Consider the following 18,563-nt stretch of genomic DNA (forward strand, 5'->3'; position numbering starts at 1 on the left):
CTTCTCCCGACCTGGATAACGTGCAGCTTCTCCTTTTTTCTCCTTTTAAACGAATTGTGTAAGCGGAAGAAAAACAAAATGTTTATGAAGCTCCTAAGCCGCAGGCGCTGGTGGGTACGACCCATTAAAACATAACTAAAACTGGCGCGCGACATAGCTCCACAGAGCTACCAACGCGCGGTAAAACAGGAAAGCGCCTATTTTGACGGCGCTTTGTTTCGTCACACATTGCCCCTCCCACATCGCGCCGATCGCTGCGACTCGGCGACGGCGCGACCAACTTGTTGGAATCCAGTCGCGGAGAGCCGACCACGTCGGGGCGGTCGCTGAGCGACGGAATTCGCTGCGTCGCTGACTGAAAATCGCGCCATGTGAAACAGCCTTTTGGCGGACGCCGTAGGGAGGCGTTGCCGGCACTCGTATGTATTGAAAGCGTTCGGCGACGCGTGGCTAAAGTGCGCGCCCGTGCGGGCCTCATCTTGAAAGCTATCTGCGATGTTTGAAGAGTGCGCGTAGTGCCGGTAGCTTCGGATGCGCCCTGCTTTCGACGTTTCGTACGCGTTGAAGCAAGAGATGCATGAAGGTCAATTCGCTTGCTGCTGCCGCGATTCGTCACTCCAGAATTTTGACAGCGAGTTTCCGCGCTCATATCGAGCGAGATGTGCTCATGTTTACCTGTGCGTGCGTGACACCGTGCTGGTTAATTGAGTTAAAACACGTTGGCGGGTTAGTTGGTTTCAATCCATGATAGAATGTGCAAGCGCGCGGACAAGCTACGACGTAGAAAGAAGCAGACACACAAATACAGCGCTGTCTCTGTGTGTCTGTTTCTTTCTACGTCCTCGTTGAGTCAAGCTCACATATGTTATCATTGTTAATTTAGTTAGTAAGCGAATGTTGACAACTTTATACGTACGATAAAGCTACCATCCTTACTTCGTACAGATATCTACTAATTTGCAATCGCTATCGGTGCTTCGCCTTTCGGGCGGAACTGCGAATTTATTATTTTTTTTCCATGGAGGAAGGAAATGCGTTGGCGCGCTGTATTACAAACGCTGTGAGTTATCGTATATAACCGGAACGCAAACTTGTGTGATGCTTGTAAAAGCCGTTACAAGGCTCTGCAGGCGCTCGCATTATCGCCGACGACGATGACTAATACAGCACATTTCTAGCATATCTTCCAGCGTATACCGCCAAATGGCATGCCTACACACATGTTAATGCGCATTTAAACAAAGATTAAATTATGGGGTTTTACGTGCCAAAACCACTTTCTGATTATGAGGCACGCCGTAGTGGAGGACTCCGTAAATTTCGACCACCTGGGGTTCTTTAACGTGCACCTAAATCTAAGTACACGGGTGTTTTCGCATTTCGCCCCCATCGAAATGCGGCCGCCGTGGCCGGGATTCGATCCCGCGACCTCGTGCTCAGCAGCCCAACACCATAGCCACTGAGCAACCATAATGCGCATTTGTCTGTTCCGTTGATATGTTAAAATAGTCAATACAGTTATGACGTAAGCATATGCTCAGTCGCACAGACATACTGCCTGCGAAGGACTGAGTGGGCTCAGAGGATTTGGCACATATTTTAGCTGAACGAGAAAATCTCATGAGGTTTTAGCGCAGGGTATCAGTCTACGAAAAACCGCCTTATGTTAGTGATGCAGCCGATATACGAGGCCAACGCGAAATGTGTTTGAGAGTTAGACGACGCATCACGCGCAAGCCACATCCGCAACATCGGTTCATCGCAGTCTGCCTTGTCTGCCTTGTCAGCTACAAATATTACGAGTCTCTGTGCTATTAGCTTGATGCCTGCTTGGCATCCGCTTGTCGCTAAAGTTGGTATTCATAGCATGTATATTATCACGATTGGATCGGCGTTTTGTTTTCTTTTTTCTACTGCCGCGAAAGTCTTGCTATGGCAACTGTGAAGACTGTCTTGCGATTGCCGAGGGCGATTACGAAGGTGGTATAACGTGGTCAAAAATGCGGAGGTATACGCTACGTGTACACTCAAGTCTACAAATAGGCTTTAAAGCAGTTTTAGCAGTATGCAACCCCTGTGGCTTATATCTAACATAGCTCCGTATTATCTGCCGGTAACTCCGCTTGGTTACAGCGTACACGGGTCGGACCGAGATTAATGACTTTTGTCTATAGTCAATCTATAGACGGCATGTAAATCTGAAGCAATAAGACTTCTACAGTATCGGCTCTTTTTTTAGTTCATCTCACGCCTTACGACAATCGGTATACGGGCTGTTCGCTCAAGTTAACATGACCTTTTGTGACGTCCCACCATATGGCCTTCAACGGCGGTGATGTAGACCGTTTCATCGGGCGAGGAGGATAGGGCGCGCGGAGAGCCTTTCCTCCTCTCTGGCTTGGGCGATCCGGCGCGGCGCTGCTTGAAAGTATTGCTGTCGCGTACTGCGGAACCATTTTGATATGTTTTAGATGGTACTTTGTGAAACTTACGCCATGTCCGTTCATATAAGGTCGTCAGGGAAGCCTTTCGGTGCATCGGTAACTACAGTAGGCGGAAATATCTTTTGGGGGCGCAAAAATGTGACGCGTTTTATCAGCCGTGGTGTACGCATATTATCAGTCGCAGTGTGCGTATGTGTTGTGAACTATTTTGCTTATATCGGTTTTAATTCAACAAAGGAAACCGGTGTCTTTGTATTAGCAGCATGAAATGGTAAATCTGCTCAATATCTGATCGCTTGGCGTAGGGAGTAAAACATAAAGCATAAGAGCGCATGCTCGTACACGGCCAACCTAAGGATACCACGAAACATCTAAGCGGCAGTCGCAATCAAATATTTGTGATGCACCGGCATCGTTCTCGCGCATTTCAAGTGTAGTAGGCTTCAAATTACCATGTGTCTACGGTAGCCTTCCTGCATGAGGCCGATGGCGCTGCTCAACACAGCGATCACTGCGGTTGGTGAACCAGCATGGTACATATGTAAGCTGTGCGCTTCGGCATTGCCTTTTTGGCCTGCATACAGCCATAATATATGAGGGATCGCATAAAAAGAATGCGATGCCTATTTTTGAGGACAAAATTTCCGTAATACGTGTGAGTGCGTCGTAGAGAACGGAACGAACACAACCGAAAAAGAAATTCGGTTATCAGCCTCTTTCTCGATCAAGCAAGAGAAAACGGGCTAACGCCGCAATAGGGCCTCGCATGATCACGCCGCACAACGTTTATAAATATATAACCGCTGATGCAGTATGCTTGGACCATGTGCTATATATATAACAAAGATATATATAATCCAGCACCTACCACTGCTTAGGACGCTCGCGCAGTTCGTAAACAGTCCCTTTGTTGGACAAGCGTAATTCAGACTGTAAGGTATGCTGCTATCACTCGCCAAAACTATTTTATTCAGGGGCGAAAACCTCATCCATCGAACCAAGTAGTCACGCAATGTAACCTGCAGCGAACAGTTTGAACGCTTGTCAAAGTATAACACCACAGCTCCTATCGTAGCAGAACGGTACCCACACTCACGCTGTTACGATCGTCGCGTATGTTTCATGGCTCCTAAATCGCAGCTCAGAAATAGAGGATAATACTGCAATAAGGTCACATTAGTGATTGGAACATTCAGAAATACACAATTGATCTCCGAGGCTGATTGTAGACTCGAATATGCGCACACACATCGCGCTGCGTGTTCCGTCCACCTCAACGCCAGCAGAAATTCCGGCCATGATGCCTTAAACCACTTCAGCACGTCTCACAGAACCGTTTACCACGTAGAAGACGCACGTCATACTAAACTGACCGCACGACCGCGAAAACAAACGCCAGAACCTGCCGCCTAGCGTATACCTGCCATGCAAAAGACCGCTTTCACCCAAGCCAGTATGGCGCTGCTCATAGGCGGCGCCACTGCGTTCACAATATGGCGGCGCCTACGAAAAAACGGTCTATAGGAAACCGTGGAGAATAATTCCAATTACAAAGAAGTATAGGCTCCGTACAATCGAGTTTGCGGCTACTCTGGCGCCATCTGTCGCAGCGAAGCGACAGCTCTGGGAAGGTGCCTCTGCGGCTCGACCGGCTCGACTCGTATTACTTCACGCACACTGCACTTCGGGTTCACCACGGTTGGGGCCGTTTTGCATTGTTAATTAGCCCTCCCCCTTTTTTTTCGTATACGTCTTACGACAGTGCAGTGGCATGCGCTTCATGAGCAAGTGTCGAAATTACGGAGGGGCGAAAAAGAACGCGTGGAAGCGACGATACTGCTGCATAAGAGACTCACAGTCACGAAGGCCAGCCCGGGATAAATTGGTGCATGTTTCCTAGCAGGCCTTACGAACTAGAACGACGAAAGAAATGGATCGCAGCTGTGAAGGGAGCTAAAAAAGTCAGCTTCTGTCATCATATTTTTGAGAAGGGTTAGTTTTGTAAATCGTGCTACAGGTGCGTATTTCGCAGCTTGTGCGACGCCAGCGGTCATGGCCGGGTCAGCAGCTCAACATATTTAAAAGACATTTGTCACGACTGCGCTGATTTGACTACTGCTTAGTGTAGGCTTAGCATCTGGTATGATCAGGATTACACTGGCGAAATTTTATGCCGAGGAAGCTTATTTTATTCTGGCGAGCGCTAATTCATAGACGATACTCGCTTCGGCTGCTGGCGTGCGATGCGATATGGTGCGACATGGTGCGATATTTCTTGCGACTTTACATTTGCGAAATGGCCTTACAAAAGCAAAGCTCGTACGCAAGCAAACGAATTCGCAAGCGAAATCAGGCCTTATGAAAAGGGCATAATGAACCTCGATCTATGTACGTACATGACGAAAAACAAACATTCGCGTCAGATAAATCCAGATCTCGCGGTTATTAAATCAAAATTTTCAGTTGCACATGACTTCGAATCGGTCCGAAACGAATCAACCAGGACTTCCCTAATCACTTCGTCAATGGGGAAAAAAAGCATGATCAAAAGTCATGCTGACAACAGCCCCACATTCTTTCCGGACGTTTACAAATTGCGGCAAGCTTACAATAATAATCTGACGAATAAAAAATTGGCTGAAGGCTTAGCTTGGTTAAGCCTGGAAGATTGCGAAAGCAATACCCTTGGCTGCGCCTTGGTTAGGCTGATGGTGTGGACATGGTTGCCCTTTGTTAAACTTATGGCTATACATCATCCGACATAGCGCAAGGCAGCGCGCCGACCACTGCGAGGAGCCGAGCTGTAGCCCCATTTATCCTCCTAGCGTGACGCCACACCAACGAGCGCCCTCTCTCGGTAGCGCCGCAGCAGCGGCGCGCAAGGCTTCGCCTCCACCATTGATGCCGCGAGCTGAGGCAAAGCCACCTAGAATTTTGAAGGCCTGCGCGCTCCGTCCGTGAAGTCACGTACCTTGCCCGACCCCGCCGGAGTGCGCCTGCTTGCTACCGCCCGTTCGCCTTTGAACCGAAGTGAAATGGGAGCGTCCAAGAATTTCAATGCACGACCAGTATTTAGTGTCAATTTATTTCTCGTAACAACATGAAGTTCCATTTAAAGGCCCGCGGTTAAAACCATTATTTAACGGTGTCATGCAAGCAAGAGAGTGGGCGACAGTAGCATTAAGGAAAAAAGGTTTATTTTGCAATACTAGAACTGATTTAAAAAACACTGAACAATACCCTGACAGATTTACTTCAAATGCACACTGAAGAACGAAAAGGGAGTCCTCACAAACACTGTGAGGACTCTCACACTACAATACACTGACTACAAACAATAAAAACAAATCCTTGAACCAAACAACCTGTCTGCAGCTGGTCTGCATTACGAAAGCGTTTTGAGCTTTCTTTGCTGTTTCTTTTTTGACAGTTCAGTGTTTAAGAGGTCTGTCTTCATTTGGACATAATTTTTAGGCAATGTGTTCGCTGCTGCCCACAGTATATTTTGATAGACATCATCAGGATGATGACCTTGAGAACAGATATCGAATCCTTCATCGTCTATTACTTCTTGTGTCAAACTAATCAGCAATTCCCTTTGATGTCTGGAAGCATGAAACTGCACAACATTTTCTTGTGTAGTCAATTTCTCAAGAACTAGTTGCATTCGCAGCACGGCATCTATGACTACAGGCCTCGGGAACTTCAAACCACCCCGGGAGAGGTTCTCAATTATTATGTTGCGATCCAGCTCCATTTCTCTTTCCTGTGCAGTAAGGTTTTCTGCAAAGCTGTGCAAGGAATCTTTTTTAGAGCTGCGTGTGCACAAAATCCTGCTATGTATGTAATAGCTGGCAAGCTCGACTCCTTGCTTTTAATGTCTTCTTCTGTTAGTTTTATCTTGTAGTCTTCTATGAGGCGGCTGGCATCTAATGTTTTGCTGCTAGATTTCCACATGTCTCTCATTTCAGGGAAGATAAGCGAGTCTTGCAGCCTTAGCTTCGCTTCCGCCTCATATATTTGCTGTATGGAGACATGATAGTTTGTCCCACAAAGGCGACGGTATCTTCCAAACCTTTCTTCGAGGCTGTCAGTTTGGAATTTGCCAAGCAAGACATACTCCAAGTGAAGCTCGTCAATGCAATAGCGACAGACCTCAATTAGGGAAGAAGTTGTGAGCCTGAGTGCAGCATGCGTATCAGTTGTCAGAGCACCAGTGTCCATTTTCACCTCTTTCCATACATCGAACCAGCTGACAAAAGAACTCAGGAACTGCACTTGCACACCATACAAGCTCGTCACTGGTTCTTGATAGGGACATCTTAGCCGACGGCCTTTCTTAGGCGTTTTTACGTTGACAATGTGCCACCACTTTAGTATCACACTGATAAAGTCGGCCGTTCCTTCAGCATAGGACAGGTCAAGTTTTGCCCCAAGTGACTTCAGGGCTTCAATAACGAATGGATTGAAAACTTTCAGTGCTAGTTTTACGTTCTGTCTTTCTATGTTGGATGGGTGGAGAGCTTTGTATGTAAGCCCATAGCCAAACTTTGATAGACTTTTTCTTTCAAATTCATGTATGTCACGGAGTGCCTTAAAAGAAGCTCCATTAATGCGAACTAATGATGATGCACTTGAAAACTCCGGATAGAAAATGCATGTTCCAGGATTTTTCTGATTACGCCAATTGTTTCTCACACATTTTAATAAATGAACAGGATCCACTACATAAAATAGGGGCCTAGATTTGTCAGCAGGGTGAGGATAAACAATATCCAACCTGTTATCCGGCGAAAACATGGACATCACTTTTCTGTTTATTGCATTGTTGTCTGTTATGACAGCAATAACTGTGAGTCCTGCCTTCTCAAGCTCCAAGATAACTTTTTTGAGGACATCGTGCAACTGCCTTGCTTCGATACTAAAAACAGGCAAGATATGTGCAACATCCTTGTGCCCTGATAGCAAACTCTGAATCATGAAAACATGAGCAGTTTTTGCTGCATCAGAACAGTTTGCTGCTGTGCCAGTCAATGAGCCACCTTTGTAATTAAAGTACTGCGTCAAGTGAATTTCGTCCATCATGAGAATGACGACTTTTTCATGTTGCTTTAGATGATTTGTCCTTTTGATGTAGTTCAAAAAATGTTCATCTGTATGTTCGTGCGCAGGACTAGCACGATACTCGCCACAAATCCTCATCACTGTAGAAGGGTGTGGCAAAGTTATTTTGCTAGTACTGCGGACGAACCTATAGGCATGTGGGGAAATGGTATAAAGGATGCTTGAAAATATCATAAGCTCTGCTGGATACCTCAAAGCACTTTTATCCTTAAGGAGCAAGCGCAACTGTTCAGTTAAAAATTTAACTGTCTCTAACTGTTCTTGTGGCAAAAGATCCTCGTTCGCAATGTCATCGAGAAGTGAGCACACTAGCTGAAAAGACGCTTTCACTTTTTCATCTGCGTGACATATAGATGGTGCTCTGAACATTTTTACACTTTCTAACACAGACTCAAGAGTGCGCATATCATCTAGCTTGCTAGGCATGGTTACATCATCAGAAGAGAGTTTTGCCTTCCTCCAGAAGGCTGTAACCTTCATAAGGTCACTCACTATAACAGAGCGCTCCACCTCTAGTTCTCCTGAGTCACCTGCAATGTGCACGAAAAACACAGCGTCTTGAACAGTCTTCACCATCCAGAAATCGCACACCTGAACATCTGGAAGCCGTGAAAGCAGATCATTATATGACGCCAGCTTGTTCCTGTGCTCTTCTTCAGCATGTGCTGCCAGTGATAACTGCACGGCTTCATCCAGATGGGATGCTTCAAGGCGCCTTCGTTTGTCTTCCGGTGCATCACGCACTGGAGCAAAGTGTGATAGGTAGGCAGGGCTATTGAGGAAAATGGTTGGCACAGCCTCTTGTGTCAGACGTGTAAGTCCCATTGGTGCTTCCACTGTCCTCCCATCAGAAGCTGTATAGCTAGAGGTGGTCTTCAGGAATTCTGGCTTGAAATGTAGCTCGCAAACCTTCACAGCAAAAGAAAATATGAATTATTAAGATTTGGGTTCGTTCACCATCTCCACCGGCATTTTTGTTTTCATATATAACGCGCCGTATAGATTCGTCAGCAAATAGTAGTCAAGAAGGGCCGTGTCAATTGTAAGATCAGAGGTTCAGCATCAATAAGCACTCCAGACGAGTACAGAAGGCACAAGTGACTCGCCAAAACATTAAATACGAAATTCCAATATTTCTACCAGAAATGCAAACAGAAGCCAACTCTATTTCATTAATATGCCACTAGCTCAACTCGATTTCAGCACGAAGCTAGCAGGCAGCACAGGAACCAAAGGAAATCTTTTTCACCATTTGTACACAGTAAACAAAATGTCTCCGTAAAAAAAAAATGCATTGATTCAAGAAACGATAGACATTGCTTTAAAACTTGGCGCCTACGGAAGAGAACATGTGGATGTACTACATACCTTGGGATCGCGTAAGGTGCCGATGTCGACGTCGTCACGACGGATAGCTCTCACCCACTGCTTTCTGCGGGCAGCGTCACGCGGCAACGAAAACAGTCTAACTTTAGGACCCTTATCGTAATTTCCGCGGCAGTTGGGTACGCAGCACCGACCCATCGCTGATTTCGACGCACGCAGAAACCTTGCAGACCTTCGTACCACACCGCAGGCTTAGGCCTAACGCACTGATTCCAGCTTGGTCATCGGCTTTACGAGCAGTGTCAACGTTGTTTGGAAACTTCCCCACACCACCACTTCACTGAAAAGACTATTCGTGGAGTCTGCACGCGATGTGCTGCACTATGATCACAAAACAGTTCAAGAAATACAACATCCAAGCGTAAGCGTGCACATTCGCCGGTCAACAAAGGTAGAAAGAAAAAAAAACGCGCTGTTGACCGTCAGTGCCACCTGTCGGAAAGCCGAGAAAGCTAGGCCCGCTTCGGCTAGGGCCAAGTGTAGTGACGTCACAGCCACGAAAGACGGGAGTGCGGAGGCCTTGAAAATTCTAGATGGCGCTGGCTGAGGCCCCGTCTCTCGGTCTGGCGTGACGTCACACGGTCACGTGACGCGCAGCTGTGTAAGGAGGCGCCACAACCACCGATGGGCCGAAAGTGCGAGCAGTATTGCTTTCGCAATAAAAGACCTGATAAATGAGGGCTCGTTTGTCTCGCCGCGCGAAGCGACTCGCGCCCGGCCGTATCAAATCTCTCAATTTCGATCAAGCATGGTCACTGCTACACGATGCAACAATTCGAATCGAGTTGGTTTAGCTCACTCGGCATGACGGGGCTGAGGACAGCCAACGATCGCGATGGTGAAGCTCGAATTCGATGCGCGGATCGCGATCGACTGGACACATATGGACAAAATCTTGATCCAAAGTGACCGTGCAGCTGTACCCGGTTCAGATCTAACTGTATGCCGATCTAAAGTAGCAATGTGACATGTGCGTCGAATGATAGGCCGCGGCTTACAACGCGCCAGAGGGAAATTTATGAGGCATACGTCGCCAACAGCGACGCGTCGACTAAAAATCGGTCAACCTATTAGAAGCACAATGTTTTCAGGGTGCCAGTCTAGTTCCTTCGATGTGCCACAGTGGGATTTACTCACGCGCAGGATGACTTCGTACAGTTGTTTTCCCTGCTGCGCACGGCACTTCGCGTGAACGATCCCAGGCCGGCCACTTCTTTCGCGGAGAAAACATGCGAAGTAGCGTACAGCATGTCTCAGCTGGTTAACGCAGCAGCACGAAAGTACCCTCCTGTTCCTTTAATATGCCTAAACCCGCAAAAAGTATCTGCGACATTACCGAGGGCCACGCTTGCATCTTCATGCACACAGACACGCACATACACAAACAAACAAACGGTGAATCACAGATATACGTGCGGGTTTCGGTGACACGTGAACGAAGTTTAAATTTCGCGGTCCTCCCACCTTCCCAGTGTCGCGCCGCTCGCCACAGGCGGCGCTGAGCAGCACCTACCGTGTAGTAGCAAGAGCTTGGTGGCGCAATCCATCGCCCCGTTCCAAAGGGGACGCTCATAAAATCCATCCATCCATCCATCGTGTGGGACGCCTCGCATTGGGCGCTCACGGGAAGACTACAAAAGAAGCTGTGGGCTAGACTAGTTTTGAAGTGAGGGAAGCTCGCAGTAAAATTGATTATGAAGAACGACTGAGGAATATGGAAGAAAGTAAATGGGCTGGGAGAATTTCCCCAGGTGTCTGCACAGGAAAAACATTGCTTCACAGTGGAGGAAAATAACTAGGAAGCTTACCAGCAAAATGCGGCGTGTAGGGTGGGCAACACAGCAACAAAGAACGTCAAGCGGAAAGTCAGAGAGGCTGAAATAATCTCATGGGTGGTGGCAATGGAAAAGACACCTGGCACGAGTAACTACCTAAGAGGAAAAAACGAAATCAGGAAAGTAACATTTTATGATAACTCAAAGGAAAGCTCATTACTTTTCGAAGCGAGATCGGGAGGCCTTAGAACACGCACCTATAAAGCGAGATATAAGAAGGAAGAAGAAGCGTGTGCTTGCTGCGGTAAAGCTAGGGAAACGACGTAGCATGTTTTATTAGAATGTGAAGACGTCTGCCCAGCAGTCGATTCAGGTACCACTGGCCTCCATGAAACCCTTTGGTTCAGCGAGAGCAGTGGAAAAGTAAGCATGTCCGCGATAGCGATTAGTAAGAGGCGATAGGAAGATCGTTGGAAGAAAAGTAGGGAAACGACAGACAACGGAGACGTACAAAAGCACACTTCGCAATAGGGGATCACAAAATTTGGTTGTGGGAGTTCATCGTGTTTTTTTTCTTCTTTATTCTAGGTAGACATTAAACAGTATAATAGCAAAAGCTTGGTGGCGCAACCCACCGCCCCGTTCCAAACATCCATTCAGCCATCGCTAATGGGCATTACCTCCCGCTAGAGTAACTCTAACTCTCGCAGGGAGCAGAGTTCCGCATAGGTCCGGCATTACGTTCCAGTTATGCAGTGAACCCACTGCTCGTGCGCGCAGGAAGGAAATGCCGCGTAGTGTTTCATTTGCTTTTTTGACTGCTGGTCGCGAGCTATGTGCGGCGATCCGCCTTTTTTCATTTTCCTGTGCTGCCCTCTGGCGCCAGCCGCTGGAAACGTATTAGAAGGGTGTCGGGACCTTCGCCGGTTGATATGTGTACCTGCGCCCACGTTTAGTGCGCATCAGTTTTGCGTTTCGCGGATCCTAAGTCATTATGAGTGGCTTCTCCAGGGTAGAATGTGGTTCATGGAAGCCATGAAGCACTCAATGACTACTAGGTGAGCAGACTTGAGTTGCGCTGTTGTGCAAAAAGTCGGCCTCTAAAGGCACGCTGAGTTCCCTTTGCCGACAGGGATGCCTTGGACTTTGTTGTCGCTGATTTCTGCACTTGGAGCTCACTTTTTGTATTCTTTTTAAACATTATTTAGACATTTCGCATTTTCAAGACGTATTCGAGCGTAGCCTTCCGCGCCGAATTTATCAAAGCGGTGCACTTGTTTACATCGACACCTACAGCCACAGGTCTTTGTTAGCGTCAAATGTTGTGGAAAAGGTGCATCGCTGATATGAAATTGTGTGAAAACGTAGTAAAACTTGCATATCTGCGCATATGTGCCGCGTTGTCCCACTCTGAGACGAGTCAAGTTGAGCGGCCGAACCACTCAAACAACGGCAACTGTGATCCAGATAACATATTAGGGGCTGTCTATTTATTTCGAATTCTCGCTTTTATTTAACTCCATCAAACTTACAGTTTGCGCTTGCCATAAGACATTATTAGAGAAAACTGTGCTCGCATAAATTAAGTGCCCATTTTTAGGCCGCTTTGCTCCTTCGCGAAAACGTGGATACCATCACTGACACCGTTGGTATAACTCAGCGAGACGGTTGTTTAGACTGCAGTATACCGAATTCTCTTGTTTCCTCTTTGACACAGAGATAAACAGTATATCTCTGGAATTGAGAAATATGTTGACATAACAACACGTACAGACCCACCCATCTAGGCAGCGAATGCGACTGGCAGCCGGGTACGGTGACATACAGATGTTGGCACAGCGCTGTGTCGCCGCTTGCCGCTTATTGTGTGCGCGCCAGGCGAAGTGAAGTGCAGTTGATTTCTAATCGCTGCGGTCAGAACTGAACTATAAAAGCAGTTTACTTCGTCTTAACTGCTTACATTTCAGTTGTAGTGCGCCGGTTGCGGGTGTACGAACATGATGGCGCCAGGCTTAAGCTTCGCTAAATAGGATCAACATTGGCTCAAACTTCATGTGCACGGTTTGATAGGGTTGAAGCTTGCGCATTTCAACTTCGTAGACATGTTTTCACTCACTGTTAGCGCGATTAATTATATATATACAAGCGAAGGCGCTGTCGCTATCGCGATGTCAGTTATGGCTGATCGCGCAGGCTTGGTTCGAACGATGGTCGGCGCGCTGATTTTGTTGGTGGCGCCAACAAGAGAGCCCGTCGCAGTGCGACAACTCGCGCTCGTCGGTTGCGTCGTCGTCGGCCTGGTATGATGAAATGATTTCAGTGACGCACTGTACTGAACAGTCGGTCAATTCTTGACGTGAGCGTCTTGTCGGTCTCGTATAGACCCAAGTATACCGCGCCTTAAACAAGTACGGGAAGTTACACACGCGCTGCCACCACCAGCAAGTGAGGACCAACGTTGCAAGAATACTTCATCTGCAACGTGATATTTTTAAGTGTCGCCCAAGTGTAACACACGGGTTTTTCGTTAAGTTTGCTAGCCATCAATGAACGGTGGCAACTGCGTGGTTCACGGTGTAGTCCGAAGCACTCGGACGAAGCCCTGGCTGCTTTCTGTTTTAAAGAGGAGCTGCAGTCTTACGCTACGCACGTTTTCGGCGCCACAACCATGTCGAGCTATCAGTGGAGTTTCAATGCGGTACGTGGCACGAGTGTTTGCAGCAGCGCGTCCAAGTGCTCTCTTTATTTTTTTATTTTTTTTTTTTGGGGGGGGGGGGCACTTCCCGGCGCGCGGCGACGCGCGCGACCCTTCCAAAACGTTTCGCGACTAATCGGGTAGGGCAGGGCGCATGCGCCGTCTCGCCATGATAAAAGGCTGATTGTTCGCAAGTGCTGAGCAAGTTGGCACGTTTTAACGCAGGCTATGCTCTGACCATTGGCGTAGCCCGAGGGCGGTGGGGTTCCAACCCCCCCAAATTTTTGGTTTGTATATACATATGTACACGCACGTATACAAACACAGGCATGAACTTGCATATAAGGGGGTACGACCCCCTCGATCCCCCGAAATAAAATCCTGACTGCGCCCATGGCTCGAGCAGCTCAAAAGTTTGCTTGCAAACATGCAGTACCTTGCAAGAAAAAGCGGTGAAATGTTTTTATGCATGCATATGAAGTTTTCTCGCTGAGGCCGGAAGGCGAAATTTTTTTTAAAGGACGTGTAACAAAAAAACCACACATGTAAGGCGGACAATTATGTGAGCACATTGTCGCTGCCGAAACCAGCCGATTAATGATCACCGCCAAAAGGACTATCGTGCCTACAGATGGTCTTCATGTGTCTTCACGGACGCAACTCTCACCGTGCTAGTACCCAAAGATGGCGGCCACGATGACGTCATGGCACCGTATCACCACGCGCACATAGCTTTGCTTTTTGGCAGCCACTGTTTTTCAGCGGTTTATCACTGTCATCGCTTTGTCGCTCGATGCAAGACGCGTCTGTCATGCTCTTGTCCTGTGACGTTTATTGCTTACGCGGCTTCTCGACGTGCTAGTACTCAAAAATGTCGGCCGCGAGGACGTATGCGCAAACTGTCTATAGTTATGTCAGTGACCGTTAACAGAGCGCCAGTTATCAATAACCGTCGTTCACTGCAGGCGCACCTTCGCGATATATGTGGGGCAGATACGTAGATTTAAACGCATTTCAAATGTTCAAATGCGCACATTTTATGCAAAGCTTATCCTTACGATTCATTCATACCGCACACTAACAACTACTTCATCAGCAAATCTGCAAGTGGAAAAAAATTCAAGATGCATGAGCTTCTAGATCAAATTTATTTCCTACGAGGGAATCGATAATCAGTGGCCGCTAGCAGCAGGGCAAATGTGCTGGTTCTTGGAGCCTTGGGGGGCGGAATTCAAAGCAACTGGAAAGGGAACAAGCAATTGAGAGTAATTCTATTTTCATTGCACTAATCAAATCAAGATGGAAAACTTGCAAAGTAATTAGTGGCACACTGCAGAATGTAATATACATGAGAACACTTTTCTTGATAGCTTCATACTACTCAGGTCCATTTAGTATAACACAGCACTTAATAAATATGCAGGCAGAATTTTACATTCCTCACGTCGACTAAGGCCGACCTAACAAGCAAGATATTGCGGACGGTAAATGCTGAAGATATATATAATACAAGGGTGTGTGTGCGAGGTTTCCGCTTACTGCACAAAAATGAACACTAACACATAAATCAACATTACATGAAAGTTAGAACGCCGACAAAAATAAAATAAAGAAACAGAGGGCAGAAAAACCAGGGTGCAGCGGGCAAATTGTACCTGCCAGTATTTATTCTGTTTTGAACGCACTGTTATAGACCCGCATAGTCAGCGCAATCGTACAAGCAACGCGGCGAATTGGACGTATCCGTAAGTTAACATTCTTGGCGTATATGTGCACCGCAACACGGATGGATGGATGGATGGATTGAAAACTTTATTTGGTCCTGCAAGTAGTGATAATTGACCACTAAGCGGGCCGCTCCCACGTCGGGGCCGGAACGCCAAGCCTCACGGCCACGTCGTGAGCCTGCTGGACAGCCCAGCGTTGTTCATCGAGGCCCGGGCTGCGAAGTTCAGCCTCCCACCTGGACGCGTCCTTGATCGCCGAGTCTTCAATTCTTTCGCAAGACCAGAGCATATGTTCGAGCGTGGCTAAAGCACCACAATCCTGGCAATAAGGCTCAGTATATGCCTCAGGATAAAACATGTTCAGCCTCCGTAGGCAAGGATGAGTACCAGTCTGTAGTAAGCGTAATGTAAGTGCCTGAGCCCTGTTTAGTTTAGGATGCGGCAAACCGTAAACCGCGATTAAGAAGGTAATACTTCGTGATCTCATTGCATGTGGAAGGGGAATCTCTGACATGGAGATGTCGTTCGTTCGTTGTCCCGTGTCCGCGTCGCGCTGCACATATGCGCCAAAAATCGTACCAGTGAACAACCTCTCATGTCACGCGTATGCATTTCGGCGTTAACAGGGGTGCTACTCTACATAAATGTTGCTTTAGTGCAAACAAGGCGAACGCACCTCGCACGTCCCGGTAACTTTCGGTGCCGGCCGGTCTCGGCCCGTATACGGTAGCCATACCAGTCGCCGGCGCACATCAGTCCGTCCGCACGGCACCGCGTAAAAAGCTTTGCCAGCTTCCGTGCGGTTTGCGCAGTTTGGTGCGCTGCAACCTGTCATACTAGAAGAATACATGTGTCAATATGATGTGTTTCGCATCACTTCCCCAAGGTCCTTGACTTGATATAGTCGAATTCCGTAGCTACGACCCGCAGGCGATGAATGCGACGCACGCTTGATGGTCCGCTGATTGCAATGTCGATGGCGCTGAGGGAAACTACGTGACGGCGTCGCGTCCGTAGAGTTGGCTTCGCAGCGGCGCAGTTGAACATTGGACGTGATATTGCGCCACGTGATAGCACCTAGCGAATAGCGGTGCGAACGGCGCCGTAAAAGTTATGCGCAACTCTGCTCCCCGCGGGAGCCTATACAGGAACACTACGGCAGTGCTGCTGCTCAGTGGCACAGCTTGTTGCCTAGATGGAGCCAATACAGGGTGTTTCGTCTATAGGGACTCTAAAGGCAAATACTAAGTCGACGTGGACTGTTTAAATACCGTTCCGGAAACCTAGCAACGCTTGTTTCGTGCCAAGAAAATACTTAGTTTACGAGAAAATTGCATCTGAAGGGTCCGAATACCTTTTTCGTAATTCAAATCTCCCGCCTCCCAATCGGGGGAGTGGTGACGTTTCATACGCCAGCAGATGGATTTGCCGCTGCAGCTAGCTCACTGAGGCAGTACGAATGTCTCAGTTTGAAAGATTAGGCCAGTCTAAAACAGGGAGAAAAATCATGGAATGGGTAGGAATTCAATGCGATAGGAGTGCCCCGACTGACAAGAAGGACATTCCGTTGGACGTGCGTAAACGCTTCCGAATCGCCCCCTACCTAAAAATATGCATCCTATCTACAACAAAGAGAGGAGAGCTCACAGGGCTAAGGCTCTAGTAAACAAACTTAAGAACACACCGGCGCATAAAGTAGCGTACGTGGACGCCGCTTGCGGCAGAGACGGGGCAGCGGTATCGACGGTCGTTGATAGCGACGGGTGCGTTAAGATAGCGTGCTCCACGTGCACGAGGGACGCCTGTACAGCCGAGGAGGTTGCAGTAGCGCTCGCTTGTGCGGGGACAAAAGCGGGAGTAATATTATGCGATAACAAATTAGCTATACGAAATTTTAACAAAGGGAGAATCTCGGAAGAGGTCCTCCAAATTCTACTCGAAAACCCTCCTAGGAGGGACATGACTTTTATTTGGGTTCCGGCCCATCAAGAAGTCCCAGGCGACGAAGCCGCTCACGAGCTCGCCCGAGCACTCTACCACCGGCCAACTCTAGAGCAGCCTGTTCCAGGGATCAAAGATAGCATCATCACGTACAGGGAAATTGTAGATCATTACAAAGCCGAAAGAAGAATCTTTCCGCCTTCGCATCGGTCTCTCTCTCTGGAGGACGCTCGCATTTGGCAGCGCCTCAAGGGCAACAATGGTGCATCACCATATTAGATCTACTTAACTCAGACGCCCTCTGCAAAATTTCTAAGCAAAAAGGCACGCTAGACCATATGCTATGGGAGTTTGCTGGCTCCCCAGGGGCCAAGGAAAACATTGGCAGTTCACTGACATTTCACGCCTGCGAGGTCTTGCTCCAGAGCGAGGCTGAAGAATACCAGCGTCGAGCAATCCGCCTGGCCGTTAGGCCGTGAAGACTCACCGTCCTCAACGCGCGGGGACTGCTTCGTCCCCCCCCCCCCCCCCCCCCCCCCTACCTACGTGTAGGTTAATAGGCGCGCACCCCAGATCGGTGGAGTAATAACGTTTTCAATCCATCAATCAATTGCCGCTGCAGCTGCTTTTTGGTCAAGTGGCGTAGACCGTTCGGGCATCCCGCGACATCACATGGAAGTTGAAATCTCTGTTACTTGCAGTTTGTGCGAGTTTCGCGAGCCAGCAAAACCAGCGCAGCACTACGCGATAACGGAACTACTTAATGTTTGCCTTTAGTGTCCCTTTAACTTGAGCCAAACTTTAAAAATATGCAAATGTTACGTAGCTGGACAGAACCAAGGTAATCTTGTTAGCCGTCGCTAGGAAATACTCAGATTATTTTTTTTTTCATTCCGACTGGTTAGATAATTAGTCTTAATTACTAATTTAACTTCTCAAGTATTATAATTAGATGAAAAGTTTCAATGAGAAAATTGTAGAGCAACATGAAAAACTCCCGATACAGCCTTCTGTAGCTCAATACGTGCTACATAAAAGTCTTTTTCCGAGCGTGAAAGAAGCCCGCGAACGCACGCAATGTGCTTCCAGCGGCCAGTCGCGCGGCAGTGTTGCGTGTATTCGCTGGCTTCTTTCAAGCTTGGAAAAACTTTTATGTAGCACGCATTGAGCAACGCAACGCTGCAAACTGGAGTTTCTCATATTGCTCTGCAATACTCTTATTGAAATTTTTCATCTAATTATAGTATTGAGAAGTTGATTAATTAATGAAGAATAATGCTCTAATTAGGCCGAATGCAAAATATAATCTGATTATCTCCAAGCGACGGCAAACATTGCATTACCTTGCTTCTGACCAGCTACGTGGCGTATTTTTTAAAATCTTGGTGCATGATAGTTGGGATACCCTGTATAATGACGCTTCGGAGTTACAATTTCAGAGAAAATGGAACAACATTCGCTGTCTCTTGCA

At 47.6% G+C, this 18,563-nt stretch overlaps 1 protein-coding gene and 1 pseudogene across 4 annotated transcripts in view; one reads left to right on the forward strand and one right to left on the reverse strand.

Moving 5' to 3' along the window:
* The first annotated feature begins 270 nt into the window (after positions 1-270).
* LOC129380714 (uncharacterized) overlaps positions 271-18,563 on the forward strand; it is a 163,162-nt gene continuing 144,869 nt past the window's right edge. For all 4 annotated transcript variants that reach the window (XR_008608901.2, XR_008608902.2, XR_011890401.1 and 1 more), the window contains exon 1: positions 271-419. The gene's annotated coding sequence lies outside the window, so the exon portion shown is untranslated. The remainder of the gene's footprint in view (positions 420-18,563) is intronic.
* On the reverse strand, positions 5,824-6,583 carry LOC126544197 (uncharacterized; annotated as a pseudogene).

The sequence above is a fragment of the Dermacentor andersoni genome, chromosome 10, assembly GCF_023375885.2.
Source record: "Dermacentor andersoni chromosome 10, qqDerAnde1_hic_scaffold, whole genome shotgun sequence".
NCBI lineage: Eukaryota > Metazoa > Arthropoda > Arachnida > Ixodida > Ixodidae > Dermacentor > Dermacentor andersoni.